This window comes from Martes martes (assembly GCF_963455335.1).
Source record: "Martes martes genome assembly, chromosome: 1".
In the NCBI taxonomy this organism is placed as follows: domain Eukaryota; kingdom Metazoa; phylum Chordata; class Mammalia; order Carnivora; family Mustelidae; genus Martes; species Martes martes.
In genome coordinates, this window is record NC_137888.1 from 104,739,105 (window position 1) to 104,757,209 (window position 18,105).

Below are 18,105 nucleotides of genomic sequence, written 5' to 3' on the forward strand. Positions count from 1 at the left end.
AGGAGGAAGCAGGCTCCCTGCTAAGCAGAGAGCCCAATTCGGGGCTTGATCCAGGACCCTGAGATCATGACCTGAACTGAAGGAAGAGGTTTAATCCACTGAGCCACCCAGGTGTCCCTTATTGTTGAGTTTTGGGGTTTTTTTTAAGATTTTATTTATTTATTTGACAGACAGAGATCACAAGCAGGCAGAGAGGCAGAGAGAGGAGGAAGCAGGCTCCCCACTGAGCAGAAAGCCCGATGCGGGGCTCGATCCCAGGACCCTGGGATCATGACCCCAGCAGAAGGCAGAGGCTTTAACCCACTGAGCCACCCAGGCGCCCCTTATTGTTGAGTTTTAATAGTACTTTGTATATTTTGGACAGAAGCCCTTTATCAGATACATGTTTTGCAGATATTGTTCCCAAGTCTCTGGCCTGTCTTTTCATTCTCTACACACTGTCTTTTGCAGAGCAGAAGTTTTTTATTTTAATGAAGAATAATTTATCAATTTTTTTCTTTCATACATTTAATGTTATATCTAAAAGTCATTAGCAAACCCAAGGTCACCTGTATTTTCTCTTACATTTTCTTCTAGAAGCTCTATAGTTTTGTGTTTTATATTTAGGTCTAGTCCATTTTTAGACAATATCTGTAAAAAATGTAAGGTTAGTGTCTAGATTCATTTTATCACATTAGATTCCTAGCTTTTCCAGCACTACTTGTTGAAAAGACTGTCTTTTTTCCATTGAATTTCCATTGCTCTTTGTCAAAAATCAGTTGACTATACCTGTGTGGGAGTATATCAAGGCATTTTATTCTGTTCAACTGATCTATTTGTCTATTCTTTCACCAACATCCTGCCATCTTGATTACTGGATAAAAATGTCTCCAGTTGGGGCAGATGGGTGGCTCAGTCAGTTAAGCATCTACCTTCAGCTTAGGTCATGATCCTGGAGTCCTGGCATCAAGCCCTGTGTTGAGCAGGAAGCCTGCTTCTCCCTCTTTCTCTGCCCTTCCCCACTGCTTATGCTTGCTTGCTTTCTGTCTTGTGTGTTCTCTCTCTCTCTCAAATAAATAAATAAAATCTTTTTTAAAAGACTGTGGTCACTGTGTATATGTACGTATCAGATATATGTGTGTTTTATTAAATTTTGCTATTAGTATTATACTCACCTCATAAATAGAATTTGGAAGGTTTCCTTATTTCTGTGCTCAGGATAGAATCAATAGCAACCAATTCATCTGTTCCTTAATGTTTCTCAGTAGAATTTTCCTATGAAATAATATAGTCCTGGTGATTTTGTGGATGGAGTTGTGGGAAAATACAGTTTTCTGACAACATCTATTTATTCTATGGTAACCAGCCTATATAGAATTTCTATCTTTTCTGGGATATTTTGATAAATTATATTTTCTCAAAATTTCATCTGTTTCATCTAGGTTTTCAAATGTATTACATAGAGGTGAGTAATGTGATCCCATATAATTCTATTAATTTTTTGCTTCTGTAATTATTTCTCCTTATTTTTATTTTTATTGTACTTCTTCTGTCTAGCCAACTGTCTTTTATATTGTTATTTTTTCATATCTTATATCTATGAGTATTCCCATTTCTATTTTCTAATTTATGAATTTCTTCTTTTATCCTTCCAAACAACAACCCACCGCATGGGTGCTTATAGCGGTTATAGTCATAATTGCCAAAACTGGAAGCAACCGATATGCCCTTCAGCAGGTGAATGAATAAGTAAACTGTGGTACATCAAGACAATGGAATATTATATAGCACTAGAAAGAAATGAGTTACCAAGCCATGAAAAGACACGGAGGAAACTTAAATGCATATTGCTATGTGAAAGAAGTAATCTGAAAGAAGTGATTACTTACTGAAAACGTAAACAGCTACTGTGTAATTCCAACTACATGACATTCTGGAAAAGGCAAAACTACCAACACATTTTAAAAGATCAGTGGGGGTGCCTGGGTGGCTTGGCCGGTTAAGTGCCGGCCTTCGGCTCAGGTCATGATCCCAGAGTCCTAGGATCGAGTCCCAAGTCGGGCTCCCTGCTCAGAGGGGAGCCTTCTGCTTCTCTTCCCATGCTCCTCCCCCCCTGCTCATGCTCTTTGCCTCTCTCTCTCTCTCTGTGTCAAATAAATAAATAAAATCTTAAAAAAAAAAAAAAATCAGTGGTTGCCAGGGGTTTGGGGGAGAGAGGAATGAATAGGCAGAGCACAGAGGATTTTTAGGGCAGTACAACTACTCTTTATGGTATTACAATTGTGGACATATATCATTAAAAATTCATCTGAACTCATAAAAGTACACCAAGAATGAATTCAAACAAATACAGTCTTTCAGTGATAATGATGTGTCAGTGTAGGTTCATCTGTTGTAGCAAATTTATCACTCTGGTGGGAGATGTTGATAATGGGGAAGGCTGAGCATGGGTGGGGGCGGGGGGGTGGGTACATGGGAAACCTCAGTATCTTCTGCTCAATTTTGCTATGAACCTAAAACTGCTGTGAAAACGTCTACAGACTTGCAACTAGAAAATGAAAAAGTTCTGTAGATCTAATGCCCAACATAGTGACTATAGTTAACAACACTGTTTTATACACCTCAAAGCTGCTGAGAGACTAGATCTTAAATATTCTCACTATGCACAAAAATAATTATGTGACTTGATAGAGGTGTTAGCTAACGTTATGGTGATATATTGCAATATATAAATGCGTCAAAGCAACCCATTGTACACTTTAAACAATGCGATATGTCATTTATATCCCAATTTTTAAAAAGCAAGTCTATTTAAAAATTGTGTAATTTCTGTTTTGAGATGATTAGGAGGAATTTCTTAATATATGTTTTTTACATTCTTGAAAACATAAAATTTTGTATTCTTCTTAGCCCACATCCCTTTATATTCTGACAGTTCTCTTCCCTTCTTCCCCTCAGAGCCTCTAAAAATTAAAAATCATGGAGGGTTCCTCGCCCTAGAGCCCGCGACAGAGAAAGAAGCCCACGGACCGCAGGTGGACACATCTATCCGACCCCAAGGGCCTAATGAGTCTGAGGACGGATCCCACATCTCCAAGCAGGCGGACAACCTGAAGGGCGGGGAAAACCGACTGACCAATCACCATCACTGAAGCCCTGCTCTGTTCTTTGATTGGCTTTAATGGTGACGCCCCCTTCCGAAGTCCTTGCTCGGATTGGTCTATTCCTTGCTTCTGACCTGGATGGTGGCCAGAGGAGGACAAGAGACTTCCAGACAGAATGGAGGAACGATTTGGGTGACATCTGAGACGCAGTCGCACATCAACAAGCAGCCGGGCTCCGGGGACGTGGCGGCGGCCTCTGTGGTGTCGGTGCTGCTGATGGCGACTGAGAGGAGCCGGTGGCAGCGCCTCCCGAGCCCGCTGCTGCGGCGGAGGTAACGGTCGCGCCCTGGGGCGGGGGATGTTTGGCCTTGCCAGCGCCCGGGGGGTTGGGGGGGGCGGGGAGGGGGACCAGAGGAAAGAATCCGCGAGACCCGGGGTTCTGCTTTCAGTCCCACCCCGAAGGGTAATCTTTCAGATTACTTCTTTCACGTAGCAATATGCATTTGAGTTTCCTCCAGCCTTCCTTCTCTCCCGCCTCCCTACGTTCACCCGTCAGCCCGCTGCCTGCCTCAGTTTCTCTACTGGGGCACGGGGGAGATGGAGGGCGGTGGAGCTGGGCTTGCCATTCTCCATGCTCCACTCGCCGTAGAGTTACCAGATTTGGCAATAAAAATACCAGAGGAGGGGGACGCGGCTGGCTCAGTCGTTAAGCGTCTGCCTTTTGCTCAGGTCCCGGCCCGGGTCTGAGGGTGGAGCTCCCGGTGGGGCTCCCTTCTAGGCGGGGAGTCTGCTTCTCCCTATGCCCTTCCCCCTGCTCAAGCTCTCTCTGTCTCTCTCAATAAATAAATAAGATCTTTTTAAAAAAAAAATACAAGATGGTAGTTAAACTTAAAATTTCAGATAAACAATTATTTTTGAGTATAAATATATCCTCAATATAAAGACAAATTTAAATATAAAACATTATTTATATGTTATTTGTCTGAAATCGAACTGGGTGTGTTGTTTTTTATCTGGCAACCCCAGACTAGAATAACACTTGTACACCTCCTAAGCATTTACAGCCTAGTTCTACAGCAGAACCTATGTGGGGAGTGTTGTTTGTAATCCATGTTCTGATGAAACCCGAAGAGACTTGTCCAAGGTTATGCAACTAGTGGGTGATGAGGCCAGGACACCTTAAAAACCCATTTCAGTTCAGCTGTTCTTCATCAGGAGAAGACTCCTGGGGAGTTCTTATTGTTGGAATAAACCGGGTTAACAAAAGCAAACTTACCTCTCAGAGGGCTGGAGAGTTAGTTCTCCTCTGTAACACTTACTTTATATTTTAGGGAAGAAATAACTGTATAACACTGTCAAGGAGTACAGCTCTGTAATGATGAAAGTGTATTTTATAATTAATAAACAGTGTCATATCATTTGGCTCTGATGTCAGCATACAATGTTATATTCATATGTATTGCAGGAGATCCACACATCACTATAAAGGTAGGGATTAAGGCAGTATATCCTACAGAGGCTAAGGGCTCAAATTCTGGAATGAAACACACCTGGGTTCAAAGCCAAGTTCCCCCACTTTGATGGCAGTAGGCAAGTTACATAATCTCTCTGGGTCTCAGTTTCCTCTTCTTTAAAATAAAGATGATAATAATTATATCCACTTCATAGGATTGTCAAGTGCCTGGAACATCAAAAGTAATTATTTTAGCTATTATTAGCTATTACATTTGACCTTTAGTAAGTGTGAATCTTTGGCATACCAAATTATTCTACAATTAATTTTTAATTTATAAACTTTTATTTTAAGTTTAAAAAGCCAAGCAATTAAAAATATTATGGATATCTGAATTTCAGTGAAAAGAAATGTACTGTTCAATAATGGTTAAAACAAGTATTTTTTATTGTAATATACCAATTTTACCAAATGAAATATCCATAAGCTGGGCTAATAAAATATTTATTTATCAGTCTCATTCATTTTCCCCATGCATAATTTTTTGTATTGTTTTTATTTGCATTGTGTTTTAAACAGAAGAAACTAAAACACCATGGGAAAGAAAATAACTATAAGGTGACAGGTAAAACTAGAAAACAGGCTTATTGTCAGTGTTTGCTTATAGTAAGGTAGACATAATATGCTTTAAAAACCAGAACTCAAGCCTTGTAGAATTTTATATTTTTTGCATATTGTTTTATTTCCTTAGTGTTTACAGTATTAAAATAGGTTACTTTCAGCCGCATCTGGGTAACTCAGTCGGTTAAGATCTGACTCTTGATTTCTGCTCAAGTTGTGATCTCAGGGTTGTGAGATCGAGCCCTGAGTAGGGCTTTGCTGCTGGGCCCTGCCTAAGATTCTCTTTCCTTCTCCCTCTGATCCTCCTCTCTCTCCCTCCATATACCTGCGCTCGCTCGCTCTCATTCGCGGGCTCGCTCGCTCTCTCTCTAAAACAAAACAAAACTGTTTACTTGCAGACTATTTGCTAAAATTCCTCTTGGGAATTTTTCGCAATTTTTCTGCATAAAACAAAACTTTTCCACCCTGTATGGAGGAATGTGGAATTATGAAGATTGAAGTTTTACTCTTAGCGACTACTCTTTATTATTACCCAAGTGATTGTAAACAAGTCACTTATCATATCTGATCCTTAATTATTTGTAAAATCATAACAAAAACCTGATTCTGGCCCCCCCAAGGTTTGTAAGTGCTGTCAGTTATTACTAGCTATTTGTCTACCAAAGAAAACTGCAACCATGAATGAATCCAACTACTTGGCTTCTTTGTGCCTGCATCGAGCTTCTAGAAGAGCTGGAGAAACTTGTGCGCTGAGAAGGCTTGGTACTAAAAGAAATTTGTGGTAGGCAACTTCACCTGAGCATTGAGCACCTCATTCTTTCAATGTATGCAACTGCTGTATCAGATTCTCTTCAGTCTTTTCAAACAACTGACATTCCTTACAAGCCATTCTCAGGAAGTGATCTCAATGTTACCGAGGAAAGAGAATACCTGAGTTCTGAGGTTCCTCCCAGCAAACATTAGTGTTTCCATCCCCCTACCAAGGTCGTCCATGTCATATCAAGGTTCAGTTTGGAGTCCCATAGTCCCATAGTAGTTTAATAGAGCACAGGCTCTAAAGCATTTTTCCTAAAAATGCTATTCTCCCATTCATTGAGGACTGTGTTGTGCTTCCTCGCTGCACAACGCACTGGGCTAGATTGTGGGCTGCACATCACACTGGCTTCCTACTCCACCTGTTAGGCCAGGCAGAGTTTAAGGCTGGAAATCACACACACATCATTCAGCAACACAATGATCAATTTTCCCTCTGATGGCTTCAGCTGGAGAAATTTTCTGCTGGGAAGCTCCTCCTCAAAGAGGAAGGTGGGACCACTGAGTTCAAAATTCAGACGTGACATAAGGTATAGAATGCTTTTTTATTTCCTCGATTATCACGTTTTTGTGAAACCTCATTTAAACCTGCTCTTCTTTCTTAGACAGCATTTTCTGCAGGTATGTTTTATTACCAGGTAGAGCTTTGCACTCATAAAGGTTAAATATACCTTAACCACTCCCCTAATGTTATAGAAATGGGTCTCTCACTGATGATCACACACTAGATCTTCCTACACCTTGTGCTGGTCCCTTCTGGTGTATTTTGCTCACTCCTCCTCATGTAGCTGTGTCTTCTGTATCTGCAGCCACTTCCTTGGACACTGGAGCTAGAGATAGAGTCGTGCTCCAGCAGACCCTGGGTGGCTGGCTCGTGGTTTCTCCTTCTAAATCACACCCTGGAGGCTCAGATGCCCTTGAGTTCCCATGATTTATTGTTGAGTTGTTTCATCTTCTCTTTACCATCCTATGACAGAAGTGTTGGTTTACCTAGAGACAAGCACCCCATAGAATCATGGGTCTGAGCATAGGAAGGACCATGACAGGTACTCATCCTGGCTGCTGCATACATGTGTTGGCCTCCCGCCCCCAACAAACACCCTACTTAGCATCCTCACTAAATTGTGGCCCAACCTCTTTCTAACACTTCAGGAAGCTGAAAATCCATCACCTCCTGAAACTACCTTAGTACAGTTTCAGTCAGCCATTAGAACGTTCTTCCCTCTAAATGGAGTAAAAACATGTGCTTTCCCAAATAGCCCTCATTATTTTTCCCCAGGTTAATTTTGATCTTCAGAGCACGAGAAAAAAGAATCTCATCTAGTCATCCCTTTAGTATTTAAAATTTTTAATTTCCAGGGATGCCTGGGTGGCTCAGTTGGTTGGGCTGCTACCTTCGGCTCGGGTCATGATCCTGGGGCCCTGGGATCGAGTCCCGCATCGGGTTCCTTGCTCGGCAGGGAGCCTGCTTCCTCCTCTCTCTCTGCCTGCCTCTCTGCCTGCTTGTGTGTACTCTCTCTCTCTGACAAATAAATAAAATCTTTAAAAAAAATTTTTTTTTAATTTCCAGATTCATTTAACTAATTCTCATTGAGTGTTTTTTTTTATTTGTCATCTTTCATCTTATAGTAAATGAAAACACAACTGCATATTTCTCACAAGAGATTCTTGGGCTTGAACAAACTTTTTCACTTTACCTTCCTCTTTTTAAAATTAGTAATTGGCACAGATAGGAGCTCCAGATTAAATTACTTAAATTTAGCAGAGCTAGAACTCCTGGATACATCAAAGACCTCACATACAAATGTCTGCAGGGGGCTGGCCCAGTGACATAAGTGAGTAAAAAAGCCAGTTTTGTAAGAAAAATAAGGACAGGTAGAGATCCAGTGATGTGCAGTGTATATGCCCATCTAAAGTGGGCAGCCACTCGTTAGTTGCCACCAAAGGATAAGGAACAAGATTACAATCTGTTTTTTTCAAGTGAAGGTGGAAATTTGGATTTGCACTGAAATTTCCTCAGAAAACATCTAATTCAGATTTAAAACACTGTGCAAAACAAAGAAAACAAAGGAGCTGCCAGTTTACAACCTCTGTTGTTTCTCTTCTGTAAATTTTGTTAGTAGGCTCGATATTCAGATTTTGAATTTTTAATAACTTAATTTGAAATGATTTTGGACTTACAGAAAAGCTACAAAACTGGACAAGGAATTCCAATATTCTTTACCTAGATTTCTCAAGTGTTACTATTTGTAACACATTTATTTTATTCTCTGTATATAAACACAACTGCGTATATATATATACACACACATATATATATATGCTTTTTCTGAAGCACTTGGCAGTAAGTTACTGACATTAAGCCCCTTTACCTTTATTATTTCAGTGTGTGTTACCTAGAAAAAAGGGCATTGTCTTAAATCATAACACAATTATCAAAATCAAAAAATAATAGATGTAATATTGTGTAATCTATAGACTTTATTCAGATTTCATCAGTTGTCCAACTCATAAATGTCTTACCAAAAAAAGAGAAGAAAGATGGTTTGTTTACTGGTCTAAAATCTCATATAGCATCATATGTTGAATTTAGTTGTTACGTCTCTTTGGCCTCCTGCATTCTTGAACAGCTCCTCAGTCTTTGTCTCCATGATTTTGTAGGTTAGGTGATGAAGTAATTTTTGGTACTCACAAGTATATCCATTATAGAGATCTCTGCGTATACTAAAAATACATGAGCAGTGGATGGTGCCAATCACTGAGAATGGAGGCCAGTTTTTTTTTTTTTTTTTTTTTATTTATTTTTTTTTTTTTAAAGATTATTTATTATTTATTTGACACACAGAGAGAGATCACAAGTAGGCAGAGAGGCAGGCAGAGAGAGAGGAGGAAGCAGGCTTCCTGCCAAGCAGAGAGCCCGATGCGGGGCTCGATCCCAGGATCCCGAGATCATGACCTGGGCCGAAGGCAGAGGCTCAACCCGCTGAGCCACCCAGGCGCCCCGAGGCCAGTTTTTTAAATAGAATATCCCTTCATTGTGGGTTTGTTGGGTTTTTCCCCCCCAACACTTCTCACAAATAGACTCAGGCTATCCATTTGGGAAAGAAATACCACAGAAGTGATGTTGTGTTCATCTCAGTGCACTGTATCAGGAGGCTGGGCAAGCTGCACTCTCAAGCGTGTTGCCCTGAAGGTGGCTCAATCCCATAGAAGAACTCTGAGATCAGTGTAGTCAATCCTTGGGCTCGTCCTTCCCAGAGGGTCAGCCCTTGTGTATTAACATCTGTACCCTCTGGCATTGCTTCATGGCTGCCTGCCAGGGCAACGTAAATCCTCAGAGGCTTCAGGTTTTTGTTTTTTGTTTGTTTTGTTTGTTTTTTAAAGATTTTATTTATTTACTTGACAGACAAAGATCACAAGTAGGCAGAGAGGCAGGCAGAGGGAGAGGAAGAAACAGGCTTCCCGCGGAGCAGAGAGCCGTATGTGGAGCTCAATCCCAGGACCCTGGGATCATGACCTGAGCCGAAGGCAGAGGCTTTAACCCACTGAGCCACCCAGGCGCCCCCAAGGCTTCAGGTTTTACAAAAGTGAAGAACAGCTTAAGATTTGGTGTGAAGTGGTGGTCCATTCAGAACCTTCTTTTTAATTATTGTCCATATGCAAGCATAGAGTTTTTGTTTCAAATTAAGCAGGAACTAGGTTTGAAGGGCTCTATCTCACCAGACTGAGATTCTAAAGCTTTCTTTTCTTCAGGGTAGACAGAATCCTTGCCCTTTGTGTTATTGTTAAGTCTAAATGCAATTTTGCAGCATGAAAACTGCAATGATCTGTTATTAGTTGGGAATCTTTGTAGTCTGTGATATGTCTGTGGCATGCTGTCTGTTTTCAACATTCACTGCTATTAGCTGTGGAATAAAGCTTTTCTTAACAAAGTGTAGGCTTTATGAAGATCGAGGTTGTATGTCATAGTTTCCTATTGGAAAAATTTCGTTTTTGGTTTTGGTGGTTTTTTAAAAATTAACATATGATGTGTTATTTGTTTCAGGGGTACAGATCTGTGATTCATCAGTCTTATATAATACCCAGTGCTCATTACAACACATGCCCTTCCCAGTGTCCATCACCCAGTTACCCCACCCCCCGACCCCTTTAGTCTTAAAGTAAGTGATAATCAGTGAACACGTAACAGAACAATTTGCCTACTTATAGGCAAAAACAGAACTTGTTTCCCTACTTACATATCCTGCACATAGAAAAATAATGCAGGAAATGTGTGTCTGGGTTCTTTGTTTCTCTAACTGGTATCTCGAGGAACTGAGGATCCCAAGTTTGTAAAGGCACAAAAGTCTAATTAAAAATGAGATACTGAAAGGGATTTTATCATGAAGCAGTTTGATAATTCTGTGTTGTAAGCTTAGAAGAGACTCTCTGTTTACCTGCTTAAAAGCTGTTCGCGAACCAGAATCTGAAACTAAATGTGAGCCGTTCAGCATTTAACTATGTGCCTCAGAAATTGCTCGCTAGAACTTGTTTTTCTACAACATAATAATTTAAGCTTTGACTTTTAGATCCAAATGGCAATCCTGGCACTTGACTACTGTGTGGAAACAACTTGTCATGCCTGCATTGTGGAAACGGTGTTCAAAATGAAACGCACAACATAGAAGCTGAAATAGCACTTACGGTTGTTGGTATTTCAGGGAGAACACCCAATACATTAAATACAAGATATCTTTGTAAGTATCACCGTATTTTTCTGAGGGCATTTTTAAACTAGTGATATTTGCGGTATGGGAAGTAAAATAATTAGCCTACCTATTTAAGCAGTTGCCATGGGTGAATACCTTGACATGAAACTAGGACTTTCCTTTAATAAACTTTATATTTTAGAACAGTTTTAGGTTCACAGAAAAAATCGAGAAGATAGTTTGGAAAGTTTCCATATACCTTGTCACCAGTTTCCCATATTATTAACATCTTACATTAATATGATACATTTGTTAAAATTAACGAACCAACTGACCTTGATACAGTATTGTGAACTGAAGTCCAGAATTTACTCTGATTTCCTTAGTTTTTACCCAAGACATTAGGTATTTTTCTGTTCCAGGATCCCACCCAGGATACCCCATTACATTTAATTGTCTTGTCTCCTTAAGCTCCTCTTGTCTGTGACAGTTTCTTAAATTTTTCCTGTTTTTGATGACCTTGACAGTTTGGGGGAGTCAGATACCAGTCAAATATTTAGTAGGATATCCTTGTATTGGAATTTGATTTTTTTCTCAAGATTAGACTGGGGTTATAGGTTTTTGGGGGGAAGAACCCAGAGGTAAAGTGTCATTTTTCATCTCATTATATTAAAGATTACTACTGTTGATGTTGAAGCAGATAAAAATGCTGAGTCCGGGCATTAACGGTCAAATCCACAAGACTTACCAGAAAGTAAATACAAGTATTCAGGTGGGCACATGATTTGTCTCTTGCTGGCAGGTTGGGTTACTTGTTACAATATAGCTGTAAAGTGCTATATTGTCCTTGCCCCTGCTGAAAGCAACTGTTTCCTACAATCTCTGTCTAGCTCAATTCTATAGTAAGACAGGGACGCTTGGTCTCAAACATTATTCCTTCATTATTATTATGATAACTGTTATATCTGCTTAATTGATATGTCAACATAATTAGCCATCTCTATTTTTTTTAAGGTTGGGTTGCTTTCTGCCTTAATGTCAATCAATATGTTGGAAGTTATCAAGAAATTCAAATTCTGATGAAGAAGGAAGAATTGACCCATGAAATTGTCAACATTTCATAATATTTTTGAAAAGGGGTAATGTTTTTCTAATTGATATACATAAAAATTATAGCCAGAATTTGTTTTACCTTCTTACTTAAGCTCTCTACTAAAATTGCAGAAACTAGTATCATGTCTTTGTATTTGTAATAAAACCAGCAGAGTAAGCACAAGAAAAAAAGTAACTATACCAGATAGTAGAAAAACTGAAATGAACGTCTCTCTTAAGTCTGGCATACTTTGTTTTAAGATTTGGGATGAGAATATCTGTATTTAGGCAGAATTAATAGAATGAATTTCTAACTGGTCCCTTCCAATGAAAGGATGAGAGTTAGAAATAAAATGGTTTTTTATTCCGACTCTGATAGGAATTATCATTTTCCTCTCTGAAATACTGGAGGGAAGAAAATTGTGTCCTCCCTGTGTCAAATGACAGACCGCACATGCTGTTCTTTTTCAGAGCATGGCGCAAAGGGTAGCCTGGTTTCTGAGAAAATGCATGCTAGGAATTTCAGTATCTGATGTGATAAGAGTAGTTCCTCCCTAGTATGGGTAGTTAAGGCACTGTTAACGTCTAACCATTTCCTTAATAAATTGGTGCAGGATCTAGTTACAATGTAGCTGTAAAGTGCTGCCTTGTCTTTGCCCCCTGCTCAAATTAAAACTGTTACCTTTCTAGCCCTGTCTGCTGTGGTACTTAGCGGCCAGGGATGCATGGTCTCAGACATGTTTACCAAGTTAAACACTGACTTGATGAATGACTATTGAGAATTAAGACTTGTTAATATTTTGCGGGTGGTGACAGAAAGAAAGAGACATTATCAAGAAGGAATTCAGATAAGGGACAAGCCACATTTTGATTACTACCAACTTACTGGTATTTCAGTTCTTTATTTAATTGTATTTATCTACTGCAGTTGGTTTTGAGGGGAAGATTTTTAACAGTCTTGGTCAGCTCTAGCTGTGTGGGGGAATGAAGACTACACTCCACAGTGAGGTGTATGATTTATATGTGGTTCATTACTCTTTTATGGCCTGGAAGATGGGCAGTACTTGCTTTTTAAATCAGAACTTGAATGTCTACTATCATAATCTTGGGCTCTTGATTTTTATGAACAACTAGTATCTATGGTTATAAATTATGACCTGCCCACTACTTGTGAAAACTATATTCTCAGCTGACTATTTGTCATCTTCATTGAGTATTTGCTTTTATTCCAGTGAAATTAATTTATATATTGTGTGATTTTGTTAGCCAGACAACTTTTAAAATCACGTATGTGAATGAGGAAAATAATCTTATCACCCAGTAACGTGATAAGATGTATTTAAATTCTACTTGGGTAGATTTATGGTTGATGAGAACACTGTAGGAAAACAAATGTGAAAAGTAGCCTAGACGTTGGGTTTTGTACAGTTGATATTCAAAGGATAAATCAATAATGCTGTTAGATCTGGTTGCCTTCTCTTACACATAAGTCTTTTGTTGTTGTTGTTGTCCTGGTATTCATATCCCATGCTTTCTTGATGATTCTTCTATAATTAGGATTTTGTTAGCATTTACTGGTAGAAATTTACATCGACTCTGGCTTAAATACAGTGGTTTTATTACTAAATAAATTGAATTATGTCTTGCTACTGAGGTGAGAAGAACTTTGTTTCAAGAAATATAGGAGGCAGTGTTCCGAAATGGTATTGATTTGATTTAGGACATGGTTTCATGAGTGAAACAGCATATTGTTTGGATAGAGTGAGTCAGTATTTCCATATTTGTTTTTCTCTTGTCCCGTTTATTGGATCTTTTAAATTGCTCCAGCCAAGACATTTTTGATTGGCCATATTATCTGTTTTAGTAGAGAACTGCGGTGGTAAATATATACCAGCCATTTGTGTTACATGTATGAGGTAAACTGAGCAGAAAACTGTGATAAATATAGGTTACCATAACAGATTTTTGGGGCTTCCTTATACACACACACACACACACTGTAAAAAATTTTAAGTCCTAGACCATGTCTATCCAATAGAACTTTCTGCAGTGATAGAAATATTGCACATCTGTGCTGCCCAGCAAAGAAGTGACAAACCACCATGTGGCTACTAAAATGTGGTTAATGCAACTGATTAAATGTGGTTTCTGTTTTATTTAATTTTAATTTCAATACCCACATGTAGCTAGTGGCTGTTGTTTTGGACAACATAGTCCAAACAATAGCCAACATTCCAGAGTTTATATTTGCAGTTGGTAGTTCCAAAATTGTGTCAAAATGAATTATGTAATTGTTCTTTTTGTTTAGTCCCTGTGTTTGCATCTGTTCCAGGCCAACAACTGCTCTTGGGTGGCCCTCTTGGGCACCGGCTTTAATTTCACTACCACAAACACAATACTGCCATCTGCTTTATAAATAACAATACTTAAGATGCCTGATAGAATCTGATTTTGCAGCCAAAGGAATCCTTTTGCACTATCTACAAAAGAAACCTGTTCTTTTTCTCTAGATACTGCAATTAGCATCTAGTTAGAAGCACTTTACGTATAATCCTGGCAAATAAACAGCCACTGATGGTTACAAGTAGCTCATACTGTTAGTAGTCCATATTGTGTTTGATGAGCAATATTCTGATTGATAATTTTTCTTTTGTTCAGAATTGGCAGTGGAGGTTGATTTGGGAGAAAAGCTGTGGCCATAAACATTGAAGAAGACAAGCAGATTCTTTGTGACAATGAGACTTGCTACAGTACCACAGTGGAGGAAATGCCAATGAATGTGGCTCACAGCACTCGCTCTTGTGGACTAGGTGATAACAATGTGCATTGTGCTTTTTTCTTTGGGGATATTTGAAGCTTGTCTCAAACCTCATAACGGATCAGAAATACAGATTTTGATAGTAATGCTACTCTTACTCATGAGCTCATATGAGGAAGGTCATTGGGTTTATCTTCTTTAGAATTCGAATAATGGACTTGGATATTAAAGGTGGGATTGTAAAAATCATTCTTAGAAGTTTATTTCCTAGTTCTGTAAAAATGGTTATCCTGAGCGTTCTCTGTCATCTAATACTATATTTGTGGCCTGGACAATATGTGCTGTAGAAAAGAAACCAATTCTATTAAGCTAGTGTATCTGCTTTTATTGTGTAGTCATTAGACTGAATAGAACAAACTTGAAAACAAACTTGATTTTTTTAAAAGTATTTGAATTCTTTTTGTTTGGTATTGTGTTTTTATTTCGTAAAACATTATATTAGTGGTAAGTGTGCACTGGAGCCCTTTTTTCTTTTTTTAAGATTTTATTTATTTATTTATTTATTTGAGAGAGAGAGAGAGCATGAATGGGGGCAGGGGCAGAGGGAGAGAGAGAAGCAAATTCCCCACGGAGTGCAGACCTATGAGGGACCCAGTCCCAGAACCTAAGATCATGACATGAACTCAAGTCAGATACTCAACTGTCGCTGCCGGCGCGACAACACGACCAGGGTCGAGAGGGTAAGAGGATGGTGAAATGAAGACGAGACGCAAAGAGATGGGGACAGGAGGGGCAAGGTGGATGATGTCCAAGCAATGCCAACTTTATTCAGAACAGCAAATCATTATATAGCTAGCAGAAACAAAGAAAAGGGATTAACTATTTCTGGCATGCACATGAAACCTGTCAGGCTTTCTCTTATCTATATACCTATACATGTTGCAGTCCCTCTGGTTTATGTCCAATAGGCCTTGACTATAGATAAACTAACTAAGCTAGCTTCAAAGTAACCATAAGGAGTGATTAATGACCCGTCAAGGACAGCACAAGCCCACTATGAATTAATGACCAAGTCTGGTCAGTCTGTTCCAGATAAGCTAATGAGGGCGTCACGTAAGCGAGTTTCGGGTCCCATTGCTCAAGCTCTTTCTCAAGCGCTACTCAGTTTTTCGCCTATAGGGTTGTTAACCCTTTTAGGCTTTTAGCAGGCGCAAGTCCGAGCCCGGTTTGGTCAACTCACTCGAGCTAGTTTGTGGCTGCCCACACTCAACAGACTGAGCCACCCAAGCACCCTGCACTGGAGCCTTTTGCTAAGCACCAACAACAGTCATATCCTGGGGATGAACCCCAGAAAATTTGCCATATTACATATTGAATACTCAATATACTGTAATAAGGAATATTTTTCTTTAAAGTGGTTTGGTCCTTATTCCTTAAAGAATTATACTTTTTGCCACAATTCCACATTTTCCAAGGAAGAAGATAAAACGGCATTCTGTGATAAAATATTATTCTAGTTACAAAACTACACTGAATGGATACAACCCATGTGTCTTTTCATAAAAAGTTGTAATAGTTCCAAGTTAGCTGCTGTTTGGCCATGGCCCGAAGACTAGTCGGTCAATTACAAATGTTCGTCAGCAACATCTGCTAAGCATTATCTGCTTCGTTGACAAAGAAGTATTAGGCTGTAAGATTTCTCCTTCTGGTGTGGCAAACATGCCCTGGTATATACAAAGTAGCTACTTAACAGCAAGATTTTCAATGTTAATAAATTAATCAGTAAAGTTCTTTTTCCTGGAACAATAACATAGAGTTGCTCTAATAGGTCCTATTGGGGAAGAATTGACACTGAATATGATCCTTGTTTCTTCTTACTCACAAACTACTTACTGAGCAATCTTTATGTTGACCACAGTTCATAACTGGTCAAAAGAACCACTGACAGGCAGTGACCATTCCACCAGCTGTTTGGATTGGTATCACAGAGAAAGGACTATGGTGGTGAATTTCTAGGTGAAAACAGCCCCCACCCTTGCTTGCCACTTTCATAAAACCACTGTTGTGACAAGTAAGGCAAATACTTGAATCCTTGGAGGTATCAGATCAATTAAAAGTCACATCACTGTCTTCAGTAAGTAAATGTACAAAAGGAAATCCTAAATAAGGAGAGGCAAGGGATGACATTTACCCTGATGGTCACTCCCTATGAAGAATAGAAGGCAGGGGGAGAGAATGACATAAAGATGAGGCAAAAACAAACAGACATAACTTGCATTTGGAAAAGGTATGACTACAAAATGTACTAGAAGGCCTTCCTTTCTCTGTCTCATAATGTGGATTTTATTCAGGATACAGTCATCCATTATCTCCAGCCAAGGACACTTGATTACTTCCTTAAACTCAGTACCACAAGGCACCACTTCCCCTTCCACACTCCCTCCATTCCAGGGCCTCACTCCCACTCTTCCTCCTCTGTACCTGGCCCTCTGCTGTCCTCTTCACTGCCTTTTGGCTTATGCTCTTCTAAGCATCAGACTGTCTGCTCCCTGGATGTTTTCGGTCCCACAGCTCTGAAACTTCCATATGTTCAAGACCAAACTTTCCGTCTTGTTCCAGGGTACTTATCCCATGACCTTAAACTTCCTTCTCTTATCTAGACTTTGGCAATGATCACCAAATTTGTTTCCCTGCCCTTGGTCTTGCTTTATCCAATCCAGTTACCACTCAGCCCCCAGGATGATCTCATAAAAATATAAGTTTTTCAGTGGATTTCCTTTCACCTCAGGATAAATTCTAAAGTACAAGGCTCCCCTGCTTTTGGTATCATATCTAAAACATTATCACCAAACCTAGGGTCATCTAGATTTTCTCCTATGTTATCTTCTTGGAGTTTTATACTTTTGTGTTTTACATTTAGGTCTATGGCTCATTGTGAGTTCATTTTAATGAAGGGTTTAAGGTCTGTATTTTTTTTTCCATGTGATGGCCAATTGTTCCAGCACATTTGTTGAAAAGACTTATTTTTTCTCTATTATATTGCCTTTGCTCCTTTGTTAAGATCAGATGAATATAGTTGACTATGTTTATGTGGGTCTTCTAGATTCTTGTAAGGGAAACTACTTTTTTCTCCTCCACTTTCAAAACTCTACTCTCATAACGTTTCCTTCTGACACTTCTGGTCATCAAATATTGGGGTTTTTCCCAACTCTGCAACACCAACTGGGTTTCCTAAAATTTAACTCAATCCAGACACCGTCTAACCTAGAGATAAAATCAGATCCCACAGGTTAAGGGTTTGATCCCATAATACTGCCCCACACCCACACATTTCAGATGCCAAATGTAAATCCAGTTTATTTATGCTTCTGACCAACTGGCTATAAATTAAAAATTCCCATGACACCCCCTCCCCACACACACACTTCTTGGGTTTGATTAATACACTAGAGTGGCTCACAGAACTTGGAAAAACATTTTACTTACCAGGTTACCAGCTTAAGACAATATAGGTCAGGAACAGCCATATGGAAGCAAGGCATAGAGCAAGGTGTGAGGGAGGGGACACTCTTCCAGCCCATCCATGCATTCACTAAC

General features: G+C 39.4%; 1 long non-coding RNA gene across 2 annotated transcripts; it reads left to right on the plus strand.

The window, feature by feature from the left end:
- The first annotated feature begins 3,244 nt into the window (after positions 1–3,244).
- LOC308347497 lies at positions 3,245–15,022 on the plus strand. 2 transcript variants are annotated; one of them, XR_013967250.1, is made up of 5 exons: positions 3,251–3,415; positions 10,539–10,706; positions 11,334–11,430; positions 11,673–11,797; positions 14,409–15,022. It is a non-coding gene; the product is annotated as an uncharacterized lncRNA (long non-coding RNA). The 2 variants fall into 2 exon arrangements; XR_013967249.1 differs by lacking the exon at positions 11,334–11,430 and having other exon boundaries at positions 3,245–3,415.
- The last annotated feature ends 3,083 nt before the right edge of the window (positions 15,023–18,105 follow it).